At 37.1% G+C, this 23,989-nt stretch overlaps 1 protein-coding gene and 1 long non-coding RNA gene across 3 annotated transcripts in view; both read right to left on the bottom strand.

Annotated features, from left to right (window-relative positions):
* The window catches only part of LOC141410465 (inhibitor of Bruton tyrosine kinase-like), a 973,048-nt gene that overhangs the window by 235,732 nt on the left and 713,327 nt on the right, over nt 1-23,989 (bottom strand). The window lies entirely within an intron of this gene.
* Nucleotides 10,758-23,989, bottom strand: part of LOC141421235 (uncharacterized) — a 75,502-nt gene continuing 62,270 nt past the window's right edge. Inside the window, exon 4 of the long non-coding RNA XR_012445863.1 lies at nt 10,758-11,622. This is a non-coding gene — a long non-coding RNA (uncharacterized lncRNA). The remainder of the gene's footprint in view (nt 11,623-23,989) is intronic.

Below are 23,989 nucleotides of genomic sequence, written 5' to 3'. Positions count from 1 at the left end.
CTGGTAGTGGTGTTCCACCAAAATAAGGAGATAAACTAAAAAAGAAGAAGATAGAGTAAGAAACAATGAGGAGACTTTCCAGGGTTCAGAGGAAGGACGATCCCCAGAACTATTGCATCTCAAGTGTAGAGGGAAACTGGTTTAAGCTGGAGCACATTAAAAAGCTTGAAACCAAGGATAGCACATGGCACCCATCCTGTCAGAGGGAACAGGTATGCATAGGTAAGCGTTAACTGAACTGTCACTTTATTGATGCTATTTACAATAATGATGGCTTCTGGCAGCAACTGAAAGATGAGACCATAAAGACATAGGTTTCTAATAAGGTTTATAATAAAAGCTAAAATTACTGTCCTACTGAATGTCTGACAAGAGCCTTCTGCTCCTAAGAGACTTCAAAACCAAATAAACACAAATCTATCTAGATTATTAAGTCATTTTATATATGTGTATGTGTGTATTAATGCATGCAAGAATGCAAATGTTTGTGTAATCATAGCCTATCTCTGGAAAGAAATTCACAACACTCGTTTCTGGGAAAGACAACCAGGTTTTGGGAGTAAAAAGGTATGAGGAGGACTCACTTTTCACAAATCATTTTTTGTCTCTTTTGCTTTCTGTAACACAGTCATTCAGAGAATTAAACAAATGCCTTCCCCTCAAAATAATAATAGCATGTAACTTTCTTGCCTATAATTTTCAACTCCTCACCAATCTCCTATTTTTTCCTATCCACAGTTACACACACTCACTTTTTAATACTTTCCTCCATTCCACTCACTATTTAACTTTTTGAAAAATTATCCTATGGGGTAAAAGCATCTCCCCATTTTTTAAAAATAAATTTTTTATTAGGAAATATTCATTATTCAAGGGGAGATTCATAATGACAATTCTGATTAGACTTATATTGTACATTTACATTGCCCCCATCGTCTCTCCCCCTTAGCCCTCTCCCCACCCCAGTTAAAGTACTTGCAACACGTTTTAGTTCTGTTTACATCTCCCCTTTTATGATGCAGAAAGCTATCATAATTACGGTTGATCAAAGTAGTACTAATGATATTCCCATATCAAGGAAGAGATAAATCCACAAGTTCTGGAGGGAGAATCATGGTCAAGAGTCTTTGCCATTGGCTTCTGAAGATCTTGTCCCAAAGGCTCAAATAATTCAGATTTTTAAGGTAAATTTTTATGTATCTCTTCTTTTGTGCAAGCTTATTGCTTAGGCAAGTCCACTCCAAAATATTCAGGAGCTAGAGACCTACCAAGGTAAGGCAGGCAAGGTGTAGTACCCAAAAACAATCTTTAGGAAGAAATTGCAGTAATCAGGTAGCTATGTAATCTCCAGCCTAGAAAGAAGGTATAACTAGATACTCAAGAAGGTAGTTGATAACAAAAAGACTCCATGATGTGTGAGAGGTAAATGAATGGCCCTATAGGACAGTAGAAACAAGCATCCAGGAGTCTGGCAGAATCAGCAAATAGAAAAGGAATATAGGATGCAAAACACAGAAGGGCCAGGTGGGGATCATATCAGTAACAGGTACAAGACAGGACTAGGTCAGAAAGGGTAAGACAAGAGCCACTGTCAAATCCTGATTATACCAAAATCTTGTCCCAAACCAATAACCTTTGAAATAAAATCCTTTAAAGCCTCCTTCATCAAAGAGAAGTTAAGAAAAGTGTAATTGAGGAGGAGGAAAAGATATCTATAGGTTGTAATTAAATTACCTTAACATAAGAACTTGAAGCAGAAGTTTTAGAGAGAAGCCAAGGAAGCCAGGGAGAGTGCCTGTAGCCTAGAGACAGGCCCTTGTTGTGTAGGAAATTATCTTTTACCTGTACACTCACTAAAGTCATCTTTAAAATGTTAACTTAACAAGTTGGAAATTACCTAAAACTAGGTAGTATTTACTCTTTTATTATGTGCAAAGAATTATACCTTAAGAGTTGTTTGGATAATTGTGTTGGGATATTTTTTGTGGCTGAAATTACCAAGTTGTGCTCCAGGAATTTAGTATGTGTGGTCCAGTGAGCCTAACAGCCTTGCAATAAGGTAGAGAGACCTTTACACACACACAAAATTATCCCATCCAGAATACCAGGAGCCCTTTCATTGACACATTCCCATTGCTTCATGTACTTCCACATACCACAGAAGAAAGATTGTTTGCCAGTGTTTGTTTTAAATGGTAAGCCTGGGTGAGAGAATCCAAGACGGTCTCAACATAATAAACTCAGGCAAGGAACAAAAATCTATTAAAGAAAATCCTCCCTGGATGTTGGATTGACAAATCACCTCTCAGCTTTGCAACTAGTCGCTGCTGAAGGTTGACATTCCATCAATGAGCCAAAGGAAACGTCCTCAGAATCATTCCCTAGGTCATGACTCTCAAGAGATCTGTTTATCAGAAAGGCACCTTCAGTTTTTAAAACAAGGGAAGGACATATGTTCTGTGATTCCGGGAAGTTCATGAGTCACAGGCACCGGGAGATTATAATGAAGTGTTCGCCTACTTCAGCTCATTAAATTCAGTGGAGGCTCTATCTGTGCAATAGAGTAACAAGTCTCATAAATCAGTCAGCTATGGATTACTACACAGCACATTTGCATGTGAAGCTCTGTACACATGTACCTTAATGAGGTACGTCATGAAGGCCACTCGTGCTGTACCTAACACCATTTAGACAGAGGTGTGTTTCCACCACACACTTTTACAACACACCTACTTCGATAATGTGACACACTAACATGGAATACATGGAGTATTAAATCTGTCTTACACAAGAACTTTCAAATTTTTTGTGATATAAATTAATTTCTGAGAGGAAGGTGTAATACAAACTTTATAGAATTTAGTAAGCCAAATTTAATGAAGAGAATTTTTTTGTGTTACCATTTGTACAATAAAAAATAGTCTGATGGCTCTCTCCTCAATCCCCACCCCTCACATTCTTGTGAATGTTGATGATCTCAAATATTGAAAGCACGTATGTGAGTTAAGTACGAAACTGAGCACAAAAATATGGTTTGGCAGAGTTCAAACAAACCTGTCATTCACATGAGACATACTTTTCAAATCAGGTGAAACAGGAAGCTACCACATGACAGCTTGATGGTCGTCAATACATCCTGGTACATGGGAATCCATTTTTTAAGGGTTTGCATCAAATCCTCTTCACAGAGAAAAAATACTCAGATGTTTTTAAAAAGCAGACTATATAGCTGACAGCATGGTTATCACTTGACACCGTGGAATATTTAATTGTCAGGTTCTCAAGGACAGATTTTTCACCTTTATGAAATTCTTACTAAGTGTTTATTTCAAAAGTTGGGCTTACATCTTTAGATTTGGGGTTTCATCTCATGAGTGCTTGGCATCCTATGGGCAGCTTCAAAGTATTTACGGAAGAGTTGCTAGCAAAAAAATAATTACAACACGATGAGCCTACCACTAGCCTGTGAAGGAACAAAGCAAGATTTACTGGCAGGGCAAAGTGGAATCTTGAAGTGTAAGATGATTGTGTATTACAGATACTCTATGTGGGAGTAAAAAGGAGGCTTTGGGTCTTCATGACACAAACGGACTGTAGAGTGTTGACAAAATCTCAGGTTGGTTCTTTGCTTTGTCTGGGTAGACATCACTTCTCTATGCATGCACTTCCACTTTTATAGACTGACAGGTGGGATTCTGCCTACATGAGCCAAAGCTGAGTCTACTGAATTGTTTTATTTGTTTTGAATGTCTTTTGAATTTTAAATTTACAGAAAAATAACAATGGTACATAGTTTTCCTATATATTATACCTTTTTCCAAGCTTCTTTTACTGTATCTTGCAAAAACATGAATTTATGAAAAATTAGTATTAGTACAATGTCTTAAACTACAGGCTTCATTCACAGTTTACCTATTTTCCCACTAATGGCCTTTGTCTGCTCCAGGATCCCACTGTGTGTTTAGTCATTAGGTCTCATTATTATCCTCTGGTCTATCACAACTTCTAGGTCTCCTTTGTTTTTGAGGAGTATTAGACACTGAGGTTATGAGTTTTGGGAAAAATACCATAGAAATGAGATGCTCTTCTCATAATACCCCTGAGATGCTTTTGAGCAAGAAACAAAATGGTAAAAAGTTCAGCTGTGTTCTCTAGTACGTAACTGTAACAGCTTACAAATAAATGACTGACAGTGTTTAAATGTGAAAAATAATTGTCAGCATGAGGCTCCAGATAGTAATCTTGTATCAATTTGCTTTAGACAGACTTCAAGAGAAATGATCACAGCGCATCTAAGTATTGCAACCACTTATCATGTTTTAAAGAAAATTTGGTATCAAAGTAGTACAACCCACACAGGATTAGTTCTATCTACAAGATGCAATTCATTTAATAATAGCAATACTCTCATCAACAGGCTTCCTTGAGTGAAAGCAGATAGAGTTATAAATAATACACTCTTGAAAACCCCACACATTCACAGGACTGTGTTCCATGTACAAACATTAGAATATCATCTCATGAGCTGGGCATAGTGGTTCCCAACTACACAGAAGGTAGAAATAGAAGGATCACAGTTCGAGGCCATCTTGGGCCCTATCTCAACAAGGAAGCCAGACACAGGAGGTGGAGGTAGGAGGTTCATTGTCTGAGGCCTGGGCAGAAAGTACAAGGCCCTTTCTGAAAAATACACTAAAACCAGAAAAGTTCTGAGGTATGGTTCAAGTGGTAGAGTGCTTGCCTAGCAAGCATTAGGTTCTGAGTTGAAATCCAAGCACCAACAAAATTCATTAATTAAAAATGAAAATAAAAGAATTGATAGTTTATATTGTACACAAGTGATCTCCAAAATGGTTTGTCTTACATCTTTTCATAAAGATGTTTTAGCACAGCCATTACCTTGCCTGTATTCTTACCCTCAAAGCAGTTTAATATGATGAATGCAGGGATTTTTTTTTTTAGAAATAATCCCACCAAGGGGATCAAGACCAAGAAAGGGGAAAACAGTAAGGCTCAAATTCCAGTGTAAAGGGACATGATGAGGCTAGTATATTAAGTGCCAATGGGGTTGATCACTCTAGAAATTGTGCAAGGAACCATACAAATACACTTCAGAACTGTCCATCTGGAACATGAGAAAGGTAATTGTGTACTGGCTCCAATGACTCAAATCCCTTCCATTTCCACACTTGAGTATGCTCAACAATGCTGGACAGAAGTAGAGAAAGGGCCAGAATAATAAGTGAAAGAGATACAGAACAGCTGACGCACAATGTTGACAAGCAATGCCTGTACACAGCTGGCTGCCACACGACCACTAGAGTACAAATGTGGACCAAGCACAAGGGAGTAACCAACACATTTGGAAATTGTATTTTATTATTACTTTTAGCTAAAAGTATATAGAAATCCTAGTATTTTCTTTCGCCAACTCAATGAATAATCTTGCATGCTTGATCTCTGCCTGCATTACACACAGTCACTTTGGAGAAATTTGACTTACTACACAATACTCTCCTTGAAAACTTTGAGGAAGTTTTCCTAGCTGTTTCAAGTAAGAAAACTAACAATAAAAGAAATTAGAAACATGAAGTCCAGTAGTGAATCTCAATTAAATTAAACCATTGACTTCTTTCATGTAAGCACAGTTGCAATCAATTCCACGCGTTTGGCTAAAAAGAAGAAAGGTCTTTGTAAGGAAATGTGGCATAAGATAGTTCTCAAATGCATCCGAATTACCAGTGAAAAGACAGATGTTCAACCATATCATCAAACATCACATCTGCGAAAGCAGAGGATATAAGGATATTGAAAGCTGTTGAAAAATGAGGGTGGGAGGTAAGGGGTAAGCGAGAGCAATAGAAGGGGTTGACCAGACAAAAGTAAAGTGCACTCACAATGGGGATATATTGAGAAACCCCTTTGAACATCAACTTAAATATTAATAGTGAAAGACAGGGCTGCAAAATAGATTTAGAGTAGGGGAACTAGTGGGAGGGGGCAGGAGGAATGAAGGAGATTAAGATGAGATTATATGGTTGATGGACCTCATACAATTATATGAAATAGAACAAAGAAACCTCTTGCAATTGCTTTAAGTGGGGCAGGGAGGGAGTCACAGGGACAGATGGTGGGGGTGATCTAACCGATATACAATATAAGCCTGTTTGGAATTGTCATAATGAATCCATCCTGTGCAACAAATATATCCTAATAAATACTTTTAAAATATTTATTGAATATTTTAATATTGAATTGTGCAATCTCATAATCGAAAGTAAACAGAACACTGTTTCTAAATTTTTGCTGTTAGAAGACTGTGCTTCTACCACTCTTTACTCTAGTACCATTTTACAATCTAACAATTTTACCAAATGTTTAGTTTCTGAGTTTTATTACTTTGTAATTTAGTACATACCTGTGCGTATCTGTATATGTTTTTGAGATTTATGTTTAATATTATTAAAAGTCCTCTTTATGTCAAAAAAAGAAAAGACAGATTTCTGGACTTCAACCTCAGAGTTCCTATTTAGTAGGTCTGGGATGAGGCCAGGGAATTTAGATTTCTAGAAAGCTTCCAGTAGATGCATACTCTGTTGGCTGGGATTGAAAGGAGGAATGGAAAGGGGAACATTTTGAAAACCACAGGCTTAATAGAAAGTGCATGGGCTTTGACATCAGACAGGCCTGGGATTAAGCCTCACCCCTACCACAGTCTATCGTGACTCCTCTGAGTACCATTTATAAAATGAGATCAGTTTTTACTGCATAGGGCTGATATAAGAAGTCAGAGAGGAAATCACACTTTCACAGATCCCAGTATAATATTGGGCACACTATTAAAGAACTCATTAATAAAAAAAACTATACATCATTATTATAAACTGTCCCAATAAAAGCATTGGACTGGAAGTGTGGCTCAAGTGGTAGAGCTCCTGCTTTGCAAGTATAAAGCTCTGTGTTCAAATCCCAGTCCCCCCCAAGTAAATAAATAAACAAAACACTAATACTTTGGCAAATAATTTTAGAGTAACAAAAGGTAATCTAACAAAATCTGACAGAATAATAAATCTTTCAGGCCAGCTGCCTTTTTGAAAATTTGAGGACAATATAGGACTGGCTTCCATAATCAGTTAAGGAGTATCTTATTCATGTCTATAGTTTCTCCTTCTCACTTTCCCACCACCTTCATCTTTGTGAGGGTACTAGATCTTTCATATAAATGCACTACATAGAGAAAGAGATGGCCTCATAGCCCTGAACACAAAAGCACAAGGCAGGGTCCAGCACTGCAGGACTGTCCACAGCAGGACAGTTTCCAGGGGATGAAGCACCTCTGTTGATCTCTCCTTTGCCTTTTCAGAAATGAAATAAAGTCTACCAAATGAACTTTGGAATTCTAATTAAATGTTCTGAATTCTAGAGTACAAAATATTTCAGGCTGTCCAGACTTTTGGCAATATTTTCAATTCTACATTTTATTCGAAATGACCATTTCCCCTTAAAATTATTTTTATCATATTGATTGCTCATCTACAAATGCATGCGGCTTAAGTAGTAGTTTAAATGTAAATTTTAATGAATGTTATGAATCAGTGCCTAATTTGCACATTTTGTTAATTACCTGTGGTTTGGGATAATCTATCCAAGATGTTCCCTATTACCCTGGATAATTAAGAGTTGACCTATTTTCAAATGTCTGCAGCTCAAATAGAATGAATTCTAGTCAATTTTCTTTCCTAATAGAAAAACCATCATTTATTTAAATAGTCCATCAGACATAATTGGAATGTAGAATCTTGAGATGAAAATTGACTTTCAAAGGTCATAAAGTCTCTCTACCTTTGGGTAGACTGTCAAACCAGCTAGGAAATGTATTCCATCTTTTACAGCCTATTTGTAAAATGTAGCCAAGAATGCAGAAAAGCCTGAAGTGAAACCTATTTCTCCTTCCTCAATATGTAAGTCCCTGACCTAAAAAAAGGTCAGTCAAGTAGCTACAATATTTGCAAATAAAAACATAGGTATGGAGGCAATCAGACGCTGCACCCACATACCCTCACACATAGGGGCTGACTAATGAAGATTCATTTAGCATGAGTACAGCACACACACACATACACACACACACACACACACACACACACACACACACACTCCAATTCATGTTTTTTTTTTCTGCCTAAGAGGAGGATCAAACATTTCTCTTTGTAAAATTTCCTCACATTCAAAAAATGATAAAGAAGTTGACTTAAATTGTGGAACATATTTCGCTTTTACAAAGCAGCTGTGCTATACACTCATCCATGGTGTGGCTGTGGGGATTTTTTTTTCAATCCATCACATTTTTGTTTATATCTCTTTTTTGTAAGAACCCTAGATCCACAACAGAGCAATGGTTATTTAGGAATTTCTCTCAGTTCTTCACAAAACCAAATGTCAGCTCCTAAATCACTGTAACCCTGGATTTTCCCGTCAACTTTTTGCAACCCTTCCTTTTGGAGACTTACTATGACATCATTTACCTCTTCCTGTCCCTGCCCAGCAAACCATCTCTACCTATAACAAATACATTTTTAGAGGGCCTTTTCTTGACCCTCTTCTACTTGCACCAGCTACACCCACTTGCTGTTTTCTTATTACCTGAACTCCCCACTTTCAAAGACCAGTTCTTGCTAAGGGCCAGAGACTCTTCTTCAGACAGCCTTTGACATAATGTATTAAGCTACATAATGAGTGCTGGTACACTGAGCCTGCCCTTCAGTTTTCTTGCCTGAATGCTGTTCTCCTCTCCCAAAACTTAACCTACTCATAGTCTTTTCCATCTTGGTTGATGGAAACCCCTTCTTGTCAATTGCCTAAACCAAAACTCTCAGTCACCCTTGACTCTTCTCTTTCTCTCACATCACATACCCAATCTATACTCTCAAAACACTAAATAATTTTTCCCCTTTTACTAGCTTATAATAATGTACAGGGGTTACATTGTGATATCTACATATGTGCTCACAATATATCTTAGTTAGATTTACCTTTCCCCCATCGTTCTCTCTTCCCTCCTTCCCTCCCTCTTAGAACAATTTCAACAGGTTTCATTTATATTTTCATATATGAATACAAAAATACATCTGCCATATTCACCTTCATTCACCCTTTCCTTATGCCCACCCCCATCCAACTGGTACCTACCTGTGTAAAAGAACTATTTTATCCTCCTGTCCTTCAATTTTTTTAAGTTCAAAATACTACTTTTTGGTACATTGAAAACATGGTGTGAATTCCTCCTATCCCAGTTGGTAATCCCTTGCACAATGTGACTTTGCTATTCTTCCCAACAAGTGATGGCATCTATTTCCCCATCATTTATGCTTGTACTGTCCTTGTCCCTTGCTTTGAAAAACAGAATTATTGGGAGAAATGACCCAAACATTGTATGCACATATGAATAAAAGAAAAAAGAATAAATAAATAAATAAAACAGGCTTTCCACTTTTTTTTTATTCTTTTATTCACATGTGCATACATTGTTTGGGTCATTTCTCCCCACTGCCCCCCTCCCCCACCCTCTTCCCCCTTTCCCCCTCAGTTCCAGGCAGGTCCTGTTCTGCCTTTGTCACTAGTTTTGTTGAAGAAAAGAGACAAGCCTAATAAAGAAGACAAAGTGTTTTTGCTAGTTGAGTTGAGGATAGCTATACAGAAATATTCCTAGCATTGCTTTTGTGTACACATGTTATGACCCATGTTGATTCATCTCTAAATGATCTTTACCCTGGTTACTGATCCCCTTCTCATGATAACCTCTGTTGCTTTAAGGTTTCTATATTAGCTCCTCTGGAGTGGGGACATCAAATGCTTTCATGTTTTGGGTTTTCTGCCTATTTCTGTATCACCCAAATGTGCTCTCCCCTTATCATGTGATCCAAGTCCAACCACATTGCTGCATTTGCCCTAGATCTAAAGTCCGCATATGAGGGAGAACATACGATTTTTGGTCTTCTGAGTTTGGCTGACCTCACTCAGAATGATGTTCTCTAGTTCCATCCATTTACCTACAAATGATAAGATTTCATTCTTCTTCATGGCTGAGTAAAATTCCATTGTGTACAAGTGCCAGATTTTCTTGATACATTCCTCAGTAGTGGGGCATCTTGGTTGTTTCCATACCTTGGCTATTGTGAATAGTGCCGCAATAAACATGGGTGTGCAGGTGCCTCTGGAGTAACCTGTGTTGTATTTCTTTGGTATATCCCCAGGAGTGGGATTGCTGGATCATATGGCAGATCTATGTTTAGATTTTTAAGGAGTCTCCAAATTTTTTTCCAGAGTGGTTGTACCAGCTTTCATTCCCACCAGAAGTGGATTAGGGTTCCTTTTTCCCCACATCCTCACCAACACATGTTGTTGGTGGTGTTTTGGATGATGGCTATTCTAACAGGGGTGATGTGGAATGTCTGTGTGGTTTTGATTTGCATTTCCTTTATGGCTACAGATGGTAAGCATTTTTTCATGTTTTTTGGCCACTTGAATTTTTTCTTTTGAGAATGTTCTATTAAGTTCAGTTGCCCATTTTTTAATTGGTTCATTGATTTTAGGAGAGTTTAGTTTCTTAAGTTCCCTGTATATTCTGGTTATCAGTCCCTTGTCTGATGTATAGCTAGCAAATATTTTCTCCCACTCTGTGGGTGGTCTCTTCAGCTTAGAGACCATTTCTTTTGTTGTGCAGAAGCTTTTTAATTTTATGAAGTCCCATTTGTCCATCCTTTCTTTTAGTTGCTGGGCTGCTAGGGTTCTATTGAGGAAGTCCTTGCCTATACCTATTAGTTCCAGAGTGTTTCTTGCTCCTCCCTTTAGTAACTTCAGAGTTTCAGGTCTGATATTTAGGTCCTTGATCCATTTTGAGTTGATACTAGTACAAGGTGAAAGACATGGATCTAGTTTCAGTTTCTTACAGACAGGTAACCACTTTTCCCAGCAACATTTGTTGAAGAGGCTGTCTTTTCTCCATCGTATATTTTTGGCACTTTTGTCAAAAATGAGGTGGGTATAGTTGTGTGCATTCATATCTGGATCTTCTATTCTGTTCCACTGGTCTTCATGTCTGTTTTTATGCCAGTACCATGCTATTTTTATTGTTGTTGCTTTGTAATATAGTTTGAAGTCAGGTATTGTGATACTTCCAGCATTGCTTTTTTTGCTGAGTATTGCCTTGGCTATTCACAGTCTCTTGTGTTTCCAAATGAACTTTAGAGTAGATTTTTCTATCTCTGCGGTGAAAGTCACTAGGATTTTGATGGGAATTACATTAAACATGTAGATTGCTTTCGGTAGTATAGCCATTTTTACTATGTTGATTCTACCAATCCATGAGCACACGAGATCTTTCCATCTTCTGTAATCTTCCTCGATCTCTCTCTTCAGGAGTTTGTGATTCTCCTTGTAGAGTTCATTCACATCTTTTGTTAAATTTACTCCTAGGTATTTGATTTTTGGAGGGGCTATCGTGAATGGAATTGTTTCCATATATTCCTTCTCAGTTTGTTCATTGTTGGGTGTATAGAAAAGCTAATGATTTTTGTAGGTTGACTTTGTATCCTGCCACCTTACTGTAGCTGTTTATGATGTCTAAAAAAGAAAAACAGAATTTGTCAGTGATATTGGATGACTCTAGGCAGGTGCTTTGTAGTATCCACATTTCCCGTGTTACTCAGCTATTCATTTCAGTGAAACTTCACAATTTGAGAGGTTTTCATCCATGGTTGGCTTGCCCCATTACTATGGGTCTGTGGTGAGGCAGGACATCATGGTGACAGGAAGGCCTGATGGAGCAGAGCTACCATCTCATGGCAGAGAAAGGGGACAAGGATAAGAAATATCATTCAAGAATGTGTACCCAGTGACCTACTACATCCAACCAGGACCCATCTTCTAATAACCCATTCTGTATGAACTCAGGAATGTATTAACCCATTGATAAAATTAGCACCTACATGATCCAATCACCTCTCAACAGCACTACCAGGGGGGACCAAGCCTTCAACACATGAATGTGTTGAAACCAAACCACAACACCCTTTCTTGGGCCTACAAGGCTCCACATAAAGAATTGGTCTAGGCTGGAGGATAAGAGGCTGGGTAGAGGGGAACAGAGGACCCCTGGCCACATCATCCAGTGGAATGCAGCCATTGGTGTCCCATCAGAGACACACACTAATGGTAAATGATAAATTACTTTAAGCTACTAACTTTTGGGGTGGGGCTATCCAGCAATGGTTCTACTCACTTCTCACTACCTACACTATTGCCATTTTGATTGTAACCAACAGCCAGAATTACATCAGTAGCTTCTTGCCAGCCTCTGTATTTATACTTGTGTCTCCTACAGTCTTTTCTCAACACAGCATGGGAAGTGATCCCTTCAAGGGCACAATCCAGATCATGTTATTCATGTGATTCAAATATACTGAAAGCTCCTATGTCATTCAGGGTGAAGGCCCAAGTATTTGCAATGGTCTATGTAGTACCGTATGGTTTGACTCCATCATCCTTCTGGCCTCATCTCTTGTTATAATCTCACTCACCGTGCCTCAGCCACATTGGTCCCCTTCTGTCCCTGAACACACCAGACACACTCACCTTCACACCCTCACATTGGATGTTCCCTCTGCCTGCATTGCTCTTCTTCAAATTGTTGTTCAAATCTGACCTCCTCAATGAAGCCTATCCTATCTTATTTAAAACTGTACCTTGCATCCTTCCCAGGACTTTTAATCACTCCCATCTTTCCTACATCTCTTGGCACCTTCTGTTATTCTATAGAATTAACTTATTTACTATGTTTATTGTCTGTCTTCCCCATGATAGCAAAAAGAGATTGCTATCTATTGTTCATTGATACATTTCAAACATCAGTACCGTACTTGGCAAACAGAAGATACTGAATAAATATTTGTTAGATAAATATTCATTGTTTACAGAAAATGCCATTGTGATCATTGGCTATCCCTTTCAAAGTTTAGCAAACCTTTGTTAAATTCCTACACATGAATACTTTAACCTGAATTTTCTTTTTGAAATGCTAAGTTTAGCCATCTTGATAAATGGTGTAGAAAACACATATACTCAATATGGCATTGATCAAATGTCATGTTAATCAAAGCAGTCTTATTATTGTCAGGGATTGAAGCAAAGCAGCTGTCCTTCCCCTTTTCCCCTTTCATTTTTCCCATAAGCAACCGGTAAACTTGTTCATCACAAAAACAGAGGAGAAAGCCAAGATGAAGGAAAACCAAGGAACCAGAGTCAGTATCTGGAAACCAGAAAAAGGCAATTAGAATTCCCAGAATGATGGCAAAGGGAAGTACCAGAAGCGGCCAGCTGGGGTTCAAACAATTCATATATCCCCAGAAGAATAAAATAAAATGGAGCTGATTAACTGTCAGATTCGACAATGTGGGAAATCAAGAGCTGTTTTACAAGCTGTTTGCAAAGCTGTTAAAGGGCATGGGAGGACCCAGTCTTAGGATGAAGGAAAGAAGACAAAAGAAAAACAATGAAATAATGGCTAACAATTATTAGGTACTGAAATAAATATAATAAAAATCATTGTTTATCTAAAAAAAATCCTCACAGAAAAATCATACTTAAAGATATACATGAAATCATTCTCTGTGAAATCAAGAATAAGGCAAACATTTACTATCACCCCAACTATTCTTTTGGACTGGATATCCTAGCTAGTGTAGTAATGAAGGAAAAGAAATAAAAGGCATAAGAATTTTAAGGAAAAAATATTATTAACATCATTTGCAGATAGCATAGCTCTGTACTTACAAAAATCAAGAGTCTGTTTGTAAGCAGGTACAGAACTGTTCCAATGAACTCACTCCGCCTCATACAACTAATATATGCTAACAAAATATTTTCTAAAAGATTAATGTGAATTTAAGAAAGTCCCTAAAATTAAAAAAAAACTTTAAAACTCAATTGTATTTTCATAAGCTAGCAACAAAAATGGAAAATATTATAATTCCTTTGTAATAGTATAAAATATCAATCAAATGCTAGAAATAAATCTAATGAAAATTATATAAGACTTCTACCTGGAACGTATTTGTGAGACAATTTAAGGTTACTCATTCAAAAATGGAATGTACCATGTTTATAGATTGGAAAATTCAACATTTTAAAGTTGCAGATCTCAAATTGCTCTGTAGAATAAATTCAATTCCAGTTAAAATCCAAATAGGCTTTTATTGTTTCTGTTGATATGTATAAACATAAAAATAACTAAGAATATGCAAAACGAACTTGAAAAATAAAGTTAGAAAGCTTCCAGATAACAAAGGTTAATATTAAGTCACAGTAATTAAAACAGTGTGGAATAGTTCAGGGACAGATGGCTAAGAAACAAAACAAAATAGAATCCAAACAGATCCATAAACATGTAGTCAGCTAATGTATAACAAACGTATAGTGAGGAATGAACTTCTTTTCAATAAAGGATACTAACTCAATATTAAATTAAATTGAAGTTAAAATTAAAAAGAATCCCACAGGATATAAGGGTAAACTGAGAAGGTAACACAAACTGTTTTAGTTTAGGGATCTACTATGGACAAGTATTCTCATCAAATGCAGGCCACGTGTGAAACTGGTCCTGAGAGAGAAACTTCTTAACTTGGCTTTGTTTCTAAGGTCATCGTTAACTTTAGCAGAAAAAGGACTGCCAGGTATGTAGAACATTCTCAAATAAGAAGGTTCTGGAGCATTTAAGTGGGCCTATTTTGCCAGATTTGAGTCAATCTTTTTTAAAATTATAACAACTCAAAACTCTTGTCTCCTTCTAAAGTAATCCTGGTGTCTCGTGATAGTAAAAGAAATACTGTGCATTCTATGGTTTGTTAGAATGACACCTAAAGGGTAAATTTGTTCCAAATCTGAAACCTTAAATTATTTTCATAATTTGAGTTTTGTGTCTTTTTAAAAACACCAGTATCATTTGTTAATTTTAGTTTAATTTTTAGCCATTTTTCTATTATTTAAGACACTTCTTAAACTAATAAAAATTCCTTCGTTCCAAATGTAAGGATGAAGAGAGTGGTTTCCGTTCTCCTCACATTCCCTGTGAATTCCCAATAATACTGAATGTCATTTTGAGACCATATCAAAGGAAATATAGACTTCAAAAAAACACAGTTTAAATGATTCTCATTTTTCTTCACCCAAATTCATAAATTAACTTTAAAATCCTCTTGGACTTATTCATATTTCAAAATCTAGTACCTAGTACACTGCCATGCTCCCTACAGGCACTCAATAAATGTTAATTGAATTGAATTGAAACTTAATTTAAAGCCTTTGAGGAAACTAAATTTTCTATTTTTTTCATAGCTTTTTGCTTTACACCAAGGAATCTTTTCCCTGAATGTACTATAGATTAATTTTAGAACTTAATGTTTAAGTGAAGGCAAGCAACTGAATAGACAGCTTGAAAAGTTGAAAATAAAACATCTCCCTGTGACAATCAAACTGTTTTGATACCTTTGTGATAATTTTCCCTTAGCAAAAAATCATGTGAGTAAAGTCTGTGTGCTTAGCATAAGGTAGCTATCACAATAACAGCTCTTTTAAAACAGGTTCCAAAGGGAAATGCTATTGAGTGTTTTATCAATTCACATTAACAGTTTTGTTAGAGAATATTCATGAAGGCTTGTGCCATAAAACGCATTATAAAAACCAATAACTATTCTAATTATCTTTGACTAAATCTGAACTAGCAATAACAGATTTTCAGCCCTTTTCACAATGGTACAGAGGCTGGTTCCTCTACATTTGTCTTCACTTGATTTTATTTCCTGTGAAACTGGAAAGAGAAGTTCTGATTGTCCATCCAGAAGTGAAATGAAAACCTTTCCTTCCTACTTCTTCCAATTTCTTCTGGATCCTTAAGCTTCTTATTTCTCCTCTACAAATCAGGGAGAAGAGAGGAAAAGTCTTCCCACTTGGAAGGAAAGATTACTATACCCCTCCAAGGATGAGAATGTGGCAAAATTGGGAATAGAAGGAAAACCCTCACTGGTTTTCTAGGCTCAAGCCAATATTAAAGTTTAAATATAGAAGAAAGCTACTATCTTTACTGTTAAGTACACATTGTCAAGGAGAAAGAAAAAAACTAGATAGTCTCACTTCAATTTTCGGCAACAAAACAAGACCACTCTGGGATTTGTAAGAGAATTAGAGACCTTAGTTAAATATGCTTACCATTTTATAGAAGTTCTTATAAATATAACTCAGAGACTCCCTGTCTCATAGGGAAAGATATCAAAATATATACAAAATGGAGAGGAGATATGTTCAAAACTGTGGATGATCTCTCTTATCTCAAGGCCGCTTAGAGCAGGCTTCAAAGACAAACACAACTTCACAAACCATTAGTGATTGTTTTAGATTATTAAAAGTTGGGTGAAGAGGCTGGAGGATTCTTGCGTGGTATATTATATTTAAAAATAGTTTTTAAATCCCCATTAAGTATTTTTATGGCCTCTGCCTGTGCTAGACACCTTCTTTTAATATGCTCCTCAGTGATCTACACTTCCTGGCATTTGTGCTTTTGTGCAGCACCCCTCCCACACTGAATCAGAGCTGGCTCTTGGTATATACAGTGAAAGTAATGTTATACTACTCCCTAGGCTCAGTCATAAAAAGAATTATGTTTTCCATCTTGGCTTCTTGGATTGCACTGTGGGGAAAGACAGCTGTTGTGCCATGTGGGCTCTCAAGCAGCTCCATGGATTGGTCCTCAGGGAAGAACTAAGAACTAAGGAGAACGAAGGTCTCCAGTCAATGAGCGGCACTAACGCACCAGTTATGTTTCTGAGTCCTCCAACCCAGTCAAACTTACAAATAACTAAGCATCTGACGGCACCTTCCTGAGAGATAAGTAAGAACTGTCCCACCAAACCCGACTCACAGAATCTGTGAACACAATCAAAGATTATTTCATGTCACTAAATTTGGGGGAAATTTGTATGCAGCATTAAGTGACTGGAGCACCTCCCATTACCTGCACATTCACTGGCTACTATCTACTTTGTCACCATTTCCCCGCATAACATATAAGTACACCTTTACTACCCCTTAAATCTTCAAAGCAACATCACTCCTCCCTACTCTTCTACCCTCTATCTTTGTCTTTTTTAGGCAGAACAATTTAACTCCCTCTCATTCCTATCACTAGAAAACAGTACTCTTTCTCTTAATAATACCCTTTCTCTTTAATAACTTCAAACAACTTCCCACTACTTTCTTTTCCTTTCCTCTTATATACAGAGGTCTAGATCTTACTTTGTGAAATTAAGACTCAGATCTGGTGTCACTAGCACTTTTAGGTCCCAAGTGTATTTATGTGGATAAGGTTGCTCTTTATATTCAACTCATTAAACCAAATTTAAAAGCAAAGAAAGAAGTGAGTCCATCTCACTAAAACTAAAAGCAAACAAGCAGGAATAATTTTTTTAATATTAGATATATTTCTTTACATGTCTTTATTACTCAGCATTACACTCAAAGGAGAAGTATGATTTCAATTACCCTTATTCATTTTAGCATTTTGTGACTCATTGCACAACATTTTTCAAGCTTTAAGAAAAATAATTTTTTCACAAAAGATGGTTCTCTATCACAATAGTTGAAAGAATATGTCAGAAAAAATTTTGAAGTGCTGAGGGGTTTCTGAAAAATGAATAACTCTCCTTTTTTATTAGAGACATATACTGTTTTCTTTCTGTTTTATTGCTCTATGCTAAACTTAAGTGCATCTTATTATAAAGGGACTTGAAGAAAGAGGATGAATTTCTATTTAAATTATCTGTAAACAATTTATTTTCATTCTAGCCTTAAATGTTTAAGATGTTTCTTAACATTGTGAAAACATCTATCACAAGGAATGGAGAGACTTGCAGCTTTTCTAGTCTTTTCCATCTCCTCATGAAACCTCTGCCTGTGGTGTCTAGCAGCCTCCAAATTCCCACAACAGGCATCACCCTCTTCCTTCACTTCTCTTCTTTGTTACTGTGTGATGCTCTTGTTTTTTTCACTTTACTTCAGAAAAAGAAAAATTGTCTTCATTGAGCATGCAAACTGAAAGGTTAAAATCAGGAATTTTGTCATTTTTGTAAATCTCTTTTATTGCTATTCACAAAAAAGTATTCTCTATTTTGTAGAAAATGGCAGTGTTCTGTTTGTTAATAGATAACGAGTAATTAAAATCAAATCCTGACTGCCTGGGCTTTCATTTATGCCTGCATTAATAAACTCAAAGATACATTTCAGAATTGTTCTAACTCATTCTCAGTACTCCTCTAGTGTATTTTCATAACCTCACTCAAATTCTACATTGGCATGATAGACAAAAGCAGAAATGACTTTACTAGTGTTTCAAAGAGGGAAAAACTGAATGCTCCTGAAGATATCTTTCATAATTACACATGCTACATGACTGCTCTTTTTCTTTTACCCAAAGCCCATCCAATGTGTGCCTTACAGAAATTCAGATTCCTGCAGTGGCAGATTCAAGAGTAGCCAGCACCCTAGTGTTGGCCCCAACATTGTTTGAAATGAGGAAAAAACATCTCAAGTTAGCAGACATGTGCTAAGAGAAGAGCAAACAAGAGGGAGAAAGTCAAAGATGTTAGAAGAGAATACAGATTAATGTGATCACATAAAGAGAGAGCAAACTCAGAGACTTCTGATGAGTAGGGGGCTAGGACAGCAACACCCAAAGAACTGTCCAGTTAGCTAGTCCAACTAAGGAACTGAATTTTTAATTTTATTTAATTTCAATTAATTTAAACTTAAATTTAAGTAAGTACATGGGGCTAGGGATTATTATTTTCTCCATTTCATGTCTAGAAACTAAAACAGACTTTGTTTTCTTTCAGTGACTCAGAGGACCTGGGATAGAACAGTTGTAGGTTAGAGAGGCTGAATTGTGAAGAGATGGAGACACAAAACATGCATCTTGGGTCTTGAATCCTCCAGGAACCTGAGCAAGTTATTTGGCCCTTGGTTTCTTGTGTCTAAGGAGAGTGGTCCATTTCACAGGTTTCCTATCATATTCCAAATGAGATCATGAACAGAAAGTTTGAAATCGTATTTCAGAGTCATTCAGATGTAGTGTCTATTGTTCATTGACTGAATATCTGAAAAGGAAAAGTACAGGACAAAGAAATTTAACTTTTTTATGCATAGCTAGCTCTCTTAAATCAGGTTCCCCCAAAGTAAACCATGAGAAGATTTCCAACCTGGTGGTTTATTAGGAAAGAAACCAGGAAGAGAACTGGGGAGGCAGGACAAGCTAAGTCCCAATCTTAGCCAGGTACTTAAGGCAGCTCTGTAACTTAAACCTCATGTTTGTCTCGGCTCCAGGACAGGAGCTAGACTTTCAATATGTGGGGGATTCCCTAGAGGACGGACACCTGCAAGCACATTTAGCAGTCTGTGTATGCACATATGTATACTACAGGCAGCAAGAATAGTAGCCCAAATGCAGGTAAGAGAGTCATCTCAGATACTGGCCATTGGAAGCAAAGATCCAAAGGCACCAGAGGAAGGGCACAGAGACATGGTGAAATGATAGAAGAGCTAGAGGGTATGGAGCCCCAGACAAGAGGTGGTCTACCAGATAACAAAGAATAAACAGGGGAGACTAGCCAGAAAAATCTTAGAAATGAAAGTGATCTCTAAGAAAAGCCACTCACACCAAATACAATGAACATTTAGCTTCAAGAATTTATCAGTCATATTCTAGATAAATATTCTAGAGCTTTTTCTAAGTTATTTAGCCTTTTGGTTTATACTTTCCGTATTCCCAAAAGAAATACAATATTTTGGCTTTTAAAAGAAAAAAAATCACAGTTTTTTTGAGCCCACAAAACAAAGGGACAGCAAATTGATTTGGGGAAGAGCCTATGATTGAAAGCAAGATTTACTGCAGACAAATCAAACGAGTCAGTTGTCTACTAAGAAGGGGCTTCTTTAGGACCACCGAATTTCACCTTCAACATAAGGCAGCAATGTCTCCATAGCTCTGCATTTTCCCTTTAAAATGTTTGCTGCCAGGAAATAATGGAATCTATTGTCTTGGACCAGTACTGATTGTTCTGTCTCTCTCTTGTGTTCCCCTATAATTCTGCCTCAGTCTTCTGTTTGCTCTCCCACATCACCTCAGGTCAGAATTCAAGATTGTTTTATAGTTTGACATTCCAGGGTATGTCTTTAAGTACTATAGATGGTAAAGAGACCCTATTTCTGTGCATATGTAGCCTCTGAATGCTTACACTTTAAAACTACAAACAGAAATCGAGGCAATCCTGATTTTAAAACAGCTGGCAAAAAAGTCTACATAAAGAGAAAAATGATTTGCACATATTCATTTAAATGATGTAGACAATATTTAAAACTTTACATTACTTGATAAGGAGACTTTGGTTTCTATATGTTTAGCTGTGCACTAATCACTAGATATACCTAACATAAAACACTTAACTACAAGAGGCATTTGTTCTGAACAAGTATCCTAAATACTAATTTTATGCACTTTAAGGATTTTATCAATCTATTTGTTAAAAAAAATATTCTGGATAGTCATCCCTTCAAAATAAGTGAAATTCTAGTACACAGTTTCTATTTTATATGTGATTTATATATTTCTAGAACCATAAGTATAAGCTTCTGGATATTAAAAAAGTAACACCTGAGATAACAATTCTTTATGAAGAAAGTATCAACATTTCTAAAAGAATAATAACCAACATAACAGAACTCAAATGAATAACAAGAATATTTTTAGTCATTACTATGTCAGTGAAAAATGTGATGCAGCATCAGAAACTCTGCTGATATAATTATTTACTTGCATTGAGATTTTAGTGAATGGCCTGTTTCAACCAGCTCTCAACTGGTTAATTTCCTTGGGAGAGAGGCAAAATGGTAGATTGCTAACACTCTCCAAATCCCAGAGCCCTCAGAAATCTAAATGAAGGAGGAAACCGAGATCCCAAGAGGACACATGTAAGGACCCACAGTCAGCCCAGCATGCCACCTGCTGAGGAAAGCCTATGGGTGCTTTTCGGTCGGTGCTGCAGGTTAGCAGAAGCGGGGGTGTATGTGGCTGTCTGAACAAAGACCTTCTCTAGAACCCCTCAAACCCGGAACCGAGGCCCACCAGCAAAAAGTTGCTGGTACCTGGTGAGTAGAAGCTGCGTGTGCCCAGGGAACGTGGCGCAGGGTGGCCTGTCCCAGGGGAGCAGGGACAGCGGCCAGAGCAGCAGCAGTGAGCTGCGCTTCCACCCTTACCCAGAGACTGCAGCCAGTGAGGACGGCTGACAAAAACCTGCGTCTGTACATAACTACAGACCCTAAGTACTGGGTAGCCTGAGACAGGGGAAAGCTGCAAGAGGACATGGTGTGAGACTGGCAAGTTGACAGTGCAAACTCCAGAAATCCTACTTAGAACATTCCCCTCTTCTCAACAGCTACACCATTACGGAGGCAGGTGACCAGTTACACTGCCATCTAGTGGACTGAAGGACTCAGATACTACTCAGAAGAGGATTAGAAAATTCCCAATTTTTATGTAAAATTAGTGCTCATTGCTATTAAGTCTGTGATGTAGATTTATTAGTTATTTGTTTGTATGTTCTTTTTCTGTACAGTCTAAGAGCAGTTTTGTATCCGCAGTTTTGTATTCTCGCTCCCCAATTTTCTCTTTAGTCTTACCTTCCCCCTTTCCTCCTTTCAGTAGTCATCATAACAGAGCCCTGTAATCAGGCTTTCAATTTGCAACTCGGAACCATTTCTTCTCCTCCCCTTTTCTGTCACCCTCCCCAATTTCTACTTTCCATCTGTCAACAACCACAACCACTTATTAGCTTTTAATTTTCCCTTCCTCTGTCTACCCACCCCAATCCTTCTTCACTACCAACACTTTTAGTGGTTAAATAGATTCCTGGATTTTCTTTCTTTTTTTGCAGTTTTGTTGTGTTTACATTTGTTTTTGTCTATTCAAATTTCTCCATTGTTCTCCTTCATCTTAACATCTAGTAGATATTAAGATCCAGCAGGTATTAAGATGAGTTATTGAGGAAATTAAGTAATGTGAATAAACAGCTTAGTATAAAGCTTGGGACATAGGCTAAGGACCCTTTAAGTGACCTTCTAAGAGCCAAGCATGCTAAAAAAGAGAGCAGAGATTCTAGGAAAACAAGGATCTAGGAGACTATGGGTTGACCTGGGCTAAGAGAGGATCAGGGCTGAGCATGGGTGGAACTGAGCAGCCCCTCAAATTCCAAGCTTTCAAACATTCCTGGCTGTGCTCACAAGATGAAATATGTCTGTCCTGCCTGGCTTATACCACCCCTTTGAGACAGAAAAATAAAAATATGATTATGCTTACACATAAGACTGTAACTTGCTTTTATTACTTAATCATGTATGACTCAGGAAATATTAATATGCATTATCATTTTAATGGCTGCTTTTATTTTTTCATTTATAGTTAGCATGTTATCTTAACACAATTTAATTAACAATTTCCCTGTTTGCTTTATATCAATGTTGCTCACATTTTTCTAATATATTCAAAATTTTCTAGTATAATGAATACCTTTATACTTGTCCCATTTTCCTGAGGATTAAAACATAAAATAGGTTTGTTAGTTCAAAACATACATGCATTTTAAACTAACTGTATGTATTAGCAACTTTCATCCAAAAATCTTGCAGCAGTTTAGATACTCAATTGCATATTTGAAATTTGGATAGGAGTTTCTCCACACCAAATCCTTTACTGAGTATTTGTCATTCTTTTAAGTGTTTGCCGGTCTAATAGGCTAGTGTTGTCTTTATATTTTAATGGTTTTCTTTCTGGGAAGTAATGAGATGTAAATAGCCAGTTAATGTTTTTAGCCTGGTTTTCTCTAGGGCCCCTAAAGTCATACTTTATGTTTGTATATTACTCCATTATGCAGATATTCCACAGTTAATTCTTCCCAGTTTTTTATTTGAACAGTTTCTAAGTTTTAAAAAAATTTTAAATAATGGTGAGAAGAGCATGTTTATGCCAAAAACTAGGCATGTGTGTTTCTATCTTTAGGATACTCCAAATACTCAAATTATTGTGTCCATATAATTTAAACATTAAAAATATTGATACTCAATTATTAAGTGTCTCCTCCTGCTTGATACTTACTAAGAAAAAGATGTTCAGGAGTCCTGCTTCATCAAGCGCTACTTTGCCACAGTCATTACTAGAGTTCAGTGCTGTTTTATCATTGTGTCTCACTCCTGGGGTTTTATATTTATATTGGTCAGGGTTCCCATCAGATGCCTACTCCTGAAGAACATGGTGTGGTGGGTGCTTCTGTTCTCTTTTGTGCTAACATCATTCCCATGTCTTCTGGCTCAGAACTCTTCCTCTAGATGTCATTAGGATATTTGCATTCATTTTTTCATTGCTTGTTGGCCTGATCATAAAATGGTGACCTGAAATGGAGTCTATGACTGGAAATCCTGTTACCTCCAGTCCTCCCCACCACCTCACAGAATCCTGCACAAAAAAGAAGTTAAGAGTCAGCTAGGAAAGTGCAAGAAAGAATAAACCCCTCTGACCAAGTAGACTAGCAAACAAGGAATCGGGGAAAAGTAAACATAAGGGGGGAAATGCCTGGAAATATTGTAAGGGGACAAATTTGAGGGGAAATAATATGGCAGAAATGTCTCTAAGAGCAAATGGCAACTCTGGGGGTGTAAAGGAACACACAGCAGAAATAACCATGGGAATGTAAAGGGATGGTAATAAAGGAGATAAGAAGGCAAAACATTTAGGGAGACTGAGAAACCAGCTTAGCACACAGGTGCTGAGGTACAGTAGTTTCTTTTCCTAGACAAGGAAAACAAGATAAAACATTCCTAAAGGCAACACTAAAGGGAT

This window comes from Castor canadensis, chromosome 3 (assembly GCF_047511655.1).
Source record: "Castor canadensis chromosome 3, mCasCan1.hap1v2, whole genome shotgun sequence".
Taxonomy (NCBI): Eukaryota; Metazoa; Chordata; class Mammalia; order Rodentia; family Castoridae; genus Castor; species Castor canadensis.
Note: the sequence above shows the minus strand (reverse complement) of the source record. Positions and strands in the feature narration are given on the sequence as shown.